The sequence below is a fragment of the Cynara cardunculus genome, unplaced genomic scaffold (assembly GCF_001531365.2).
Source record: "Cynara cardunculus var. scolymus isolate 2C unplaced genomic scaffold, CcrdV1 Un_Scaffold_2425, whole genome shotgun sequence".
Taxonomy (NCBI): Eukaryota; Viridiplantae; Streptophyta; class Magnoliopsida; order Asterales; family Asteraceae; genus Cynara; species Cynara cardunculus.
Window position 1 is genome coordinate 5,912 of NW_020201086.1, and position 11,430 is coordinate 17,341.

Below are 11,430 nucleotides of genomic sequence, written 5' to 3' on the forward strand. Positions count from 1 at the left end.
AATAAGAAGAAAGAAAGTTGGTGAAGTCATTTTTAGTCTCTGAGGTTTCGAACATAAGGGAAAAGTTCTTAGATGGAGCTACTTCATATTTTCGAATATTGATGATCGAATTGGCCCCCTTGGTTTGTACAAACGTAGATGATATCTTCACGGCCTCTCTTTTAGCCCACCACCCCTTCCCATGTACCTGGCTACATTGCCACGATATCATTCTATGGAAGGGGGCGGGCTGTTCTAGTTTCATAATAATAAAATGGAAAACTGGCTTGCTTCTGTCCTTAGTCAAAATTTGGACAAGAAATTTCTCATGTTCATTATCTAAATTTGTTGTTGGTTTAAAGTCTACTATCTAATTGTGATCAAGGTGATTTTTTATTTCAAAAACTTCCTTTGAATTGCTTTCGATAAGAAACCTAATGGGTTATGAATTTGGGTGTTTTCGGATATAACTAATTGCTATTTGTTATCATAATTAGGTTGATATTGTATTATCAATTGCCTGGACTAAGGGTGGCATAAGCAGGAGATGTGTACACTAGGATAAGGGTGGCATAATCAACAGGATAGGTGCATTTGGAATAAGGGTGGCATACTCAATGGTTTTGTTTCAAGGGAAATTTGATCACATCTGTTTGATGCGACGAGTTGAAGTTATTGCATTTATTTCATGCGATGACTTATGTTTATCCCATTTGCTTGATGCGATGACTTATGTTATCGCATCCTCTTGATGTGATAAGTTGTGTTTATCGCATCCTCTTGATGCGACAAGTATGGTTATCGCATCCTCTTGATGCAATGAGTGGTGGTTGTTGCATCTGCTTGTGCAATGAGTGGTGGTTGTTTCATCTGCTTGAGCAATGAGTGGTGGTTGTCGCATCTGTTTGATCTGACTAGATGGAGTTATCGCGTGTGCTTGATACGATGACTTGGGGGTTGTCTCATCCTTGTGATGTAACGAATTGAGGTTTGATGCGATAACTGTTGATACTATGTTGACTTTTCAAAGATTGACATTCCAAAAAAAATTAGGTAATTTTCACCATGTAAAGCTATCAAGGGATTACTTACTAGACCTTATGGTCTAACTTTCGTTTTGTTTTCTAAAACGTGCATTGCAGGTAGGGTATCTAGAAGGTAAAGATGTAATTGGACATGTTATAGATTTATATCTGATTACATGCTAAGCTTGAGTTTTTGTGGAAGCTGTGTATTATATGAACTTGTGAATCTGTTATATTCAAGTCATGTAATTTGTGAGAAAAAGTTTGTAGTAACTTTTACAAGTACTGTTATATATATATATATATATATATATATATATATATATATATATATATTTTTTTTTGGGACCAATATGTGTTATTTAAAGTTCGTGTTATGTGAAAACATCTATTATTTATGCAAATATGGGATGGGGTGTTACAGTTCGCTGGANCTTGAGTTTTTGTGGAAGCTGTGTATTATATGAACTTGTGAATCTGTTATATTCAAGTCATGTAATTTGTGAGAAAAAGTTTGTAGTAACTTTTATTTATACTTTTATATATATATATATATATATATATATATATATATATATATATATATTATTTTTTGGGACCAATATGTGTTATTTAAAGTTCGTGTTATGTGAAAACATCTATTATTTATGCAAATATGGGATGGGGTGTTACAGTTCGCTGGACATAAGAAGAAAAGATGGGGAACGAGGGATGGGAGGGGCCGATCTCGTCGGAAAATATGGCAAGGGAGGTGATGGGTGTAACATATATCGGGGAAGGGGAGGGGAGATCTCGTTGGAAAATATGGCGTGGTAGGCAAGTTAATTTGTTGAAAAATATCTCTTTAATACGCCGAAAAATATGGCTTCGCGATATATCTCGTCGGAAAATATGTGTGTATATAATATACACGCATATACACACCCAAGGGAGTTAATTATATTTTAGTCCCTATTGTTTGGGAGATTTATGAAAATGCAGAAAAAAACACATATGAAAGGACAAAAAGTTAAAAGATAAAAAAAAACTTAATGTTAAATTGGAGAAGATTATAAAATAACGGAAATATCCTTAACTTTAACGGACGAAGTGGATAGAGGTTAAGGTGAGGGACCAATCTGTTACAAAATGACATACGACGAGTCCCAATTTAATAATAAATAAAGTTTAAGGAGTATTTTCGTAAAAATCATCAAACCACCAATAAGTGAATTAGTGATTTTATTATAAAAAAGATTCAAACTGCCCTTCTTACATTTTTTAAATTAGTGACATTTTTTTCTTATATTTATAAATTTTATACTTAGGAACTTTATTATTGAAAATTTTAATGGTTGAAATTGTTTCACATATAATATATATATATATATATAGGGTCAAGATCAAATGCTAACCATCATTTTTGTGTTAACCTTATTAACTGATCTTGGTCATCCAAATCTATAATCAACAGTTAAGATTAATCAAAAAAAAAATTAAAATTTTAAAGTTTGAATTTTAATGAGGCCTTGTGAACAATGATGAAAGGGGCATTTTGGGAAGAAAAACACTTATCAAGGATATCTAGTAAATTGAATTCATTTATAACCCCCAAACAATTAATAGGGAGTTACAAACAATCAAATCACAAAAAATATGCATTCATATTATTATTATTTTTTTTACTATTGATCTTCCATGTTCATTATTGTATGAATTTCTAAATCGCATAAGAAACACGGTAGTAACAATTTGCGATATTGATCAATTTGAACACAAATGAACCGTGAACAYAATTTGAACAAAAATGAACAACCGTGAACACAATTTGAACATAAATGAACCGTGAACACGATATGAACACAAATGAACACGATATGTGCAATTTTTGGCCCATATATTCACATACATAGACGTCCCACAAAATTAAGGTAGCATCTGTTAATTTGTGTTCATCTGTTAATTTGTTCAAATTGTGTTCACGNTTAATTTGTTCAAATTGTGTTCACGGTTCATTTGTGTTCAAATTGTGTTCATCTGTTAATTTGTTCAAATTGTGTTCATGGTTCATTTGTGTTCAAATTGTGTTCACGGTTGTTCATTTGTGTTCACGGTTCATTTGTGTTCAAATTGATCAATACCAAAATCGTTACTACCGTATTTCTTATGCGATTTAGAAATTCATACAAGAATAAACATGGAAGATCAATAGTAAGAAAAAATTAATAATATGAATGCATATTTTTTTGGGATTTGATTGTTTGTAACTCCTCATTAATTGTTTGGGGGTTACAAATGAATTCAATTTACTAGAATACCCTTGTAAAGGTAAAATGAACATGACATAAACCTAAAAGAATAATGGAATTTGATTGGTTGAGAAGGTTTTCAAAGTTAACACAAAAACGATGGTTAACATTTGATCTTCCCTATATATATATATATATATATATATATATATATATATGCATATATGGAGGAGGTTTACTTTGCATTCACGTTATTTATATAAACCGTACAAATCGCATTCAACCAATCATGATTTTTCATTTTGGTGTAATTATGAGAGGTTGATTTATTTTTATTGTGTAGGGTATTAATCATGGATATTATCATCTTCATTATATTAATTTTAGAGAAATAAATGAAACAGTATCATTAAATTTTCATAACCATATATGAAACAACTTCATCAAAAAAGTATTATATGAAAAAAAATTCATAAGATTAAACAATGAAATCGACGGATGATAGTGGTCTGCATGGTTTGCATTTGATTGCTTCTCTATATGTGTGTGTATATGTTATTTGTTTAAAAATAAATGTTTATATTTCTCTTTAATTTAGAGTGAATTATACCGGTGGTACTTGTGGTTCATTCATATTTTGTAATTGGTTTTTAAAACGAACTATCTACACTGATGATTTCTAATTTTTCAATTTCATAATACTCAAGGTCTCTGAAGTTAATACCATTAGCTAGCAACTGTTAGGAAGGTCAAATAAGTTTGTAGATAAACTACTGGTACCAAAAATCTAATTCACTCTAGAATTAATTATGATCCATATTTAAAAAAATTATAAACTTTAAGTACGGTTAACAAAAAAAATTTGATTATCACATCAATTTAATTGTTGTTAGCTTATTCACAATTAGTTGATAATTCAATTTAAAAATGTCTCATAATATTTTAACATTTAAAACATGATTATCTTTTTTATAACAAAAAAGTTATTTATCATAACGAACAAATTTTAATATATATATATATATATATATATATATATATATATATATAACTATCTCATGCTAACCATACTTTAAAATGACCTTTTTGCTTTTAAAAATAAGAGACCATCAATATAGATAAACTCTTTTAGGGATCAAATTCAAAATTTGAACAAACCACACATACTACTTGTATAACTCACTTTTTGATTTATCTTAAAATGATTGTTTACTTTTAAAAGTAAAAATGATAAATTTTTCAATTTTAGTCTTAACTAGGTGAAAATTCATTATTTCTCATATTAACAAAGATAAAATTGTTCGTTAATAGATTAAAAATATAATAATCATACATATTTAAAATTTATACATACATACACACACTCTCACACATACACACACACACACACATATATATATATATATTGGTGAGTTTATTTGTTAACCCAATGTATGGTATTTAATTTTGTGAACCAATCCTAGTCTTTAATCTTTGTAATCTATGGATAAAATTCATCATGGCTTTTTTGTAATAAATTAAAAAGGATGTTTAATAAACATAGATGAGCAATCATGAACAAAAGTTAATTTTGGAAAAAAATATGGAGATTTCTTTTAGCATTAATTACTTTTCCTGTAATTACTCCATCGTTTTGAAACCAACATAAAGCTTTAATTATTCCTTTATTTATTAATATGTAATGTGAAACTTATAAATGGTGTGAATTAATGAACAATTGTTATATATGAGTAGCGTATGAACATTGTTCACCAATGAAAATATAACATATATGAAAATGTTCATTATGTGTACGCATGTGTGACTCACCAATGAACAAGTTGTCAATGGGAACAATGTTCACTATTAAACATTGAGTGCACAGTCACTCATGTTGACTGCTACTATGTTAATATTGATTATCGATATTATGCGATACACTAGACACAACGAACTCGTTTGATTAAGAAAGTTGATTGTTGAAGTTTTATTGATTATTTCTCAAAATGCATTCGTTTATGAACAATCACAAACAATATAACTTACAACGCATGATAAATTCAAAATGGCTAAATTCAAGGAGTAATGTAACTCTAATTTAAATGTATTAAAGTAATACGAAACACAACCTTTTATTTTGCATCAATCACTAATTACATAGGAATATATGAACTATGGTACTAGATTGATTCACATTGGTCTAGAGAGTTTGTATAGTTAACACAAATGAATTGGTTAACAAAAGATCATACATCGATCTCTCTCTTTCTCTCTCTCTCTCTCTCTCTCTCTCTCTCTCTCTCTCTCTCTCTCTATATATATATATATATATATATATATATAGGAGCGTTTAAATAAAAACTTGCTCCATTTGTATAAACCGTGTAAACCAATCTCATCCATCCATTTTCTTGATCAATGACTAAGATTAGTTTACTTTATTTTAGGAAATTAAATAATAAAAAATGTTAAAAATTTATTTTATTTCAATACTAAGGGCAAAATTGGTAAACAAAAATAAACCATTTTATAATGAAACCTTTTCACATTGAAACAGTTTCATGTCATTAATTTCATAAAGAACAAAATATAATATGCACCCGTTTCATCATACATTTATTTCATAAAGAACAAAATACATTATGCACCCGTTTCATTTTCATTCTATCAACTAAACGGATCAACTTCAATCACAAAGCAACATGGATCACCATGAAACTAGATCATGAATCAATTAGAGCATCAACATTTTCATCATCATGAACATATTTCATTAACATGTAAAATATGCCTAGAAGAAGCAAATAAACCATTTTACAATGAAACATTTTCACATTGAAACAGTTTCATGAACATGGATGATTTTTTTCTCCAACCTCAAATCAAGATTTCATTCCATAAGAAGCTAGAATCTTCATATCACGTTTCCAGATTCATTGAATAACAAAAAATTAAAATCAAGTTTTTAATATTATAATATAATAAAAAGTTTAAATGTTACCATTTATATAATTTTCATTATTAAATTTCCTTATTTAATATTTATTAATAACTTTCTTATTTATCAAAAAAAATATGAAAAATGACCGAAATACCCTTATTGATTAAATTTAATTAAAAAATAGAATTTTTCTATTGGTCGAAATTGGTTTACACGGTTTCTTAGAATTGCATGGTTTTCATTTGAACCTACCCCTATATATATATTTATTTATATATACATTATGATCATTTATTTTAGAATAGAAAGAAGTATATCATAAATAATAAAAAGTAAAACTTAATAATAGGAACATTTACGTTTTCTATCATAGGGTTGGATTCTGTGAGGAATATAAGTTAGATTTCCACCTTTAAATGAACATTAGGATGAGATGCACTAAAATGAGATGTATTGGATCAATCTCTTACGCTTCTTTCCTTAACTCTCATTCTCATCATAATCCATTTTTTTATCATATAACAACATATATAATAGGGAAATTTACATAAATAGCCAAAGCTAATAGGTCGTTTCATTTTTTAGCCATTTTCTAACTCAAATTTACTTTTTAGTCAATCCTTACGCAGAAGGCTTACGCACATGTGTAAAGATCGAATTTCGGCAAAACAAAATGAAATAATAAGAATCTTTTATGCATAAATTGAAATAATAACGCAAAAAATGCTTAAAGATTCTTATGTTTTTTTCTTTTAATTTTTTTGGTCGAAATTCAATTCTTACGCATATGAGTAAGTTTTATGTATAATGATCGACTATTTAGTGAAATTGGGTGCTGACATGACTATAAAGTGAAAAGCATTAGGGGAATTAGCTATTTTTGTCAATTTCCTCTATATAATATAACATGAAAATTGTGTTTGATTTTGCATCAAACATTAAAAACTAGATTTACTTGTGATTCTATCAACCTTATCATGGTTCGTATACAATTATGCCTAAAAACGGCCGAAGAAGAAATTCAAATTTATTGAATAAATCATTGAGTAATGGGAATGTTTTGATTTAAGGAAGATAAAAGAAAGCGCCCTCTGAAAGCTTCATGTTGTTATATAATAATAATAACTTCCCTTGAAAGCTTCCATTTAATATAAGAATAACAAAATATACATATATATATATATATATATTAAAGAAAGAACCAAAGTATTTAGGTGATATCATGAGAATTGAGTATTGAGGTGTTGGTGAATTATGGTTGAGTTTGGGATATCCCAAATTGGTGAGAGATTGAAAGATTGGAATAAGGAGGTGTGTATAAGAAAGAAGGATGAGATTAATTGTGTCAACTCATGAGGTTGAGTTTGAGATATCGCATATTGGTTAGAGATTGAAAGATTGGAATAAGGAGGTGTGTATAAGAAAGAATGATGAGATTAATTGTGTCAACTCATGAGACTTGAATAATAAGTTTATCTTACTTGGATGACCCTATTTTTACAAAACAAATCTTATTATATAAAAATAAAAAATAAAAAAAATTAAAGAAAGAACCAAGAGTATTGAGGTGGCATCATGAGAATTGAGTATTAAGGTGTTGGTGAATTGTGGTTGAGTTTGGGATATCCCACATTGATGAGAGATTGAAAGATTGGAACAAGAAGGTGTGTATAAGAAAGAAAGATGAAATTAATTGTGTTAACTCATGAGGTTGAGTTTGAGTTTGAGTTTGAGATATCCCACACTGGTTAGAGATTGAAAGATTGAAATAAGGAGGTGTGTATAAGAAAGAAGAATAAGATTAATTGTGTTAACTCATGAGGTTGAGTTTGAGTTTGAGTTTGAGATATCCCACACTGGTTAGAGATTGAAAGATTGAAATAAGGAGGTGTGTATAAGAAAGAAGAATAAGATTAATTGTGTTAACTCATGAGGCCTGAATCATAAGGTTATCTTACTTGGATGACCCTATTTTTTATAAAACAAATCTTATTATATAAAAATAAAAATGAATTATGTTTACAATCATCAATGGTAATCGCTGCAAGGTGTGACTCTTTAAGATTAGTCTGATATCTTGAGCAAAAACATGTTGCAAACATTATATCTATACTTGAGTTAAGTATAATAAAGATCCAATCATGGCACGGTAATTTTGTTGATCAACAGATTTTCCGGATAAATCTGCATTTAATAAAGTTTCGATAGTCATGAGAGTCTTTATAGAAGAACATTCAGACATGTTAAACTTTTTCAAAATGTCTTTAACATATTTAGACTGATTAATGAATATTCCATTGGGAAGTTGTTTTACTTGAAGATTAAGAAAGAAATTTAAATCTTCCATCATACTCATTTGAAATTTGGATTTCATGATTTCTGAAAAGTTCTTATAAAACTTAGGTTTTGTAGAACGAAAAATAATATAGTCAACATAAAATTGTAATCCCTAATACTTTATGGTTGTTACTAAACAAATCCCTAATGTAATGTAAATACATTGAAAAATGTAAAATGTGTGGTTTGTTGTATATGCTACAAAATAATTAACAGAAAATGGTTTATTTTACGGGTAACTCTAATTGAACACCTTTCTAGTATATATTATATGAACATTTTTTTTCCTATCAATTGCACCTCATATATATATATATATATATATATATATATATCAACATTTCATCTTTTTCGAAGTGTCAAATAATGAGATTTGCCTCATAAGGTTGTATTATTTTAGATGACTCTCTTTAAAATCTATAACCATGGTTGGAAACCAAACCAACCAAATATTAAAAATTATAGTGCAAAATTAATTATATTATTATGTCTTTATATATATAAAAGTAAAACTTTGGGTGATGAGGTGACACCATGAGAGTTATAAAAGTAAAACCTTGGAGTATTGAGGTGGCACAATGAGAATTGAATATTCTCAAATGGTGAATTGTTGTTGAGTTTTAGTTGTCCCACATTGGTGAATAGTTGAAAGATTTGAACAAAGCGAAGTGTATAAAAAGATGGATTAGCGTCTTTGTGTCGATTGATGAGATTTGTCTCGTAAGGTTGTCTTACTTTGAATGAGACTCTTTGAAATCTATAACCATGGTTGAGATCAAAACCAATCAAATTGAAAAATTATTTATCATTATATATTTAAAGAAGAAAACCTTGGGGTATTGAGGTGACACCATGAGAATTGAATTTTCTCAAATGATGAATTGTTGATGAGTTTTAGTTGTCCTACATTGATGAATAGTTAAAATATTTGAACTAAATGAAATGTATAAGAAAGTGAATGAATGTCTTTCTGTCAAATCATGAGATTTGCCTCATAGGCTTGTCTTATTTTGGATAACCGTTTTTGAAATCTATACGATGATTGAAATCAAAATCAATTAAATGGTAAAAATTATAGTGCAAATATAAAAGTAAAACCAATGATGATGATTTGGCAACATGAGGTAGTTATTTATCTGTCGTCTTGGTGTTACTACTATCAAGGTTTGACGCACCCCTCTAAATACAATTCAAATATTATAGAATGTAGTACTTTTATCAATTTAATATCTGATATGTGGGTCATCGACTCCACTTGATATTAATTTTATTTTTTTATGAGGGAAAATCCATTAGCTTGGTGATGTGGTTTTTCATGCATCACCTTGAACTTCCACTATTGTTGCTACAACTTACGCACTCCTCTAATTTTCACCTGAAATATTATAGACTATTTCTTATTCATAACTTCAAATGAGATTTCAATTAAATTTGTTACAAAATAAAATCGTGATTTTGTCACCTTAAATAAGATTTCAGTAAAAATCGTGACTTCTGATTAAACAAACTACTAACATTAGAAGAGGACTTCAAATTTTAGTCTACAACATTCCTTTTGAAGATAGTATTATCGTTACCGCGTAATGCGCGGTTGGAACACTAGTAACAATAATAAAATAAACATTTATATCGCTACAACAATATTAGGTTTATAGGACGTCACCAATTTCTAAGCATTTTAATAGACCGTTTTATATGACTTATTATTTAAGACCGGAAAATAAACCGACTTATCTAAAGGTGTTGTAATAAGTTTATAGGACGTTTTTGGGCGTCGAACACTTTCTCCAAAGGTGTCCTATAAAATTTATTAATGTGACGTTTTTTATTAAAAACGTCCTAAAAAACTTGTTAAGACGTCTAAAACATTCTATCAACTTATTACAACGCCTTTAGATAGGACATTTTATATTTTGGTCATAAAAGTTCATTCTTATATAGCAGTCTATTAGAACGCCTAGAAATTGATAACATCCTATAAATCAAATTTGTTATAGTGCTTTAAGGCTAAGTTTGGTACACGAAACATAAGGGGATAAAACTCATTGTCTCACGTTTGAAGCGACATGGGATAGGACAAGAGCGCAATGTCCCACGTTTGGTGCAATATGGGACAGGGATAAGAACTGGGACAAAGTGAGACAAAAAAGGGTTTTTTTTGTTCCACCAAAATAGGTTGAACAAAATGTGACAAGAATGAAAGAGAAACTAAAATATTACTAATTAACCCTCATTTGATATATAACATTAACATGATATTTGTTTTAATGATCATCACCGCTAGTTGCGGGCCCTGCCGCCACTGGTAGCCACCATCGGCTACCTCCACCTCCACTACCACCATCAACCACCGACCACCACCGTCTATTACCACCTCCACAACCACCATCGGCCACCCTCTTTCACCACTACCAACGTGGCCACCTCACCTTTTCTTCTACTGCAACAACATCTTCCACCACCCCCACAACTGCCATCGGCTGCCGACCAACACCGTTTATCGCCACCACCATGGGCCACCTCACCTCCACCATAACCACCACCATCGGCTACCACTACCACTGCCCACCACCACCGTCAGCTACCACTGCCACCGTTGGCATCCACTATTGGCTATCACTACCATTTTCTACCATATTCACGTCCTCTACAACTACCACCGTCTATCTACACTACCACTAGTATCGTCGACCACCACCACAACTACCTTTTCCACTACTATCAACCACTTCCACCACCACTATCCATCATCTTCATGTCCTCCACAACCACCACCGTCCTCTAATTAGAATGTTAAGACCTCCACAACCATTGTTGTTGCAACAATTTTCATTGTGCCTTCACGACATTCCAAACCGAATAAAACATAATTTCTCTTTTGTGTGAATTGGGTTTTTTTCAAACTACCATCAATTACATAAAAAATTTCATTCAAATTTGG

The 11,430-nt window shown here is 30.0% G+C and overlaps 1 non-coding gene across 1 annotated transcript; it reads left to right on the forward strand.

The window, feature by feature from the left end:
• Positions 1-9,662: 9,662 nt before the first annotated feature.
• Positions 9,663-9,854, forward strand: LOC112503032. Its single transcript, XR_003067824.1, has one exon. It is a non-coding gene; the product is annotated as a U2 spliceosomal RNA (small nuclear RNA).
• The last annotated feature ends 1,576 nt before the right edge of the window (positions 9,855-11,430 follow it).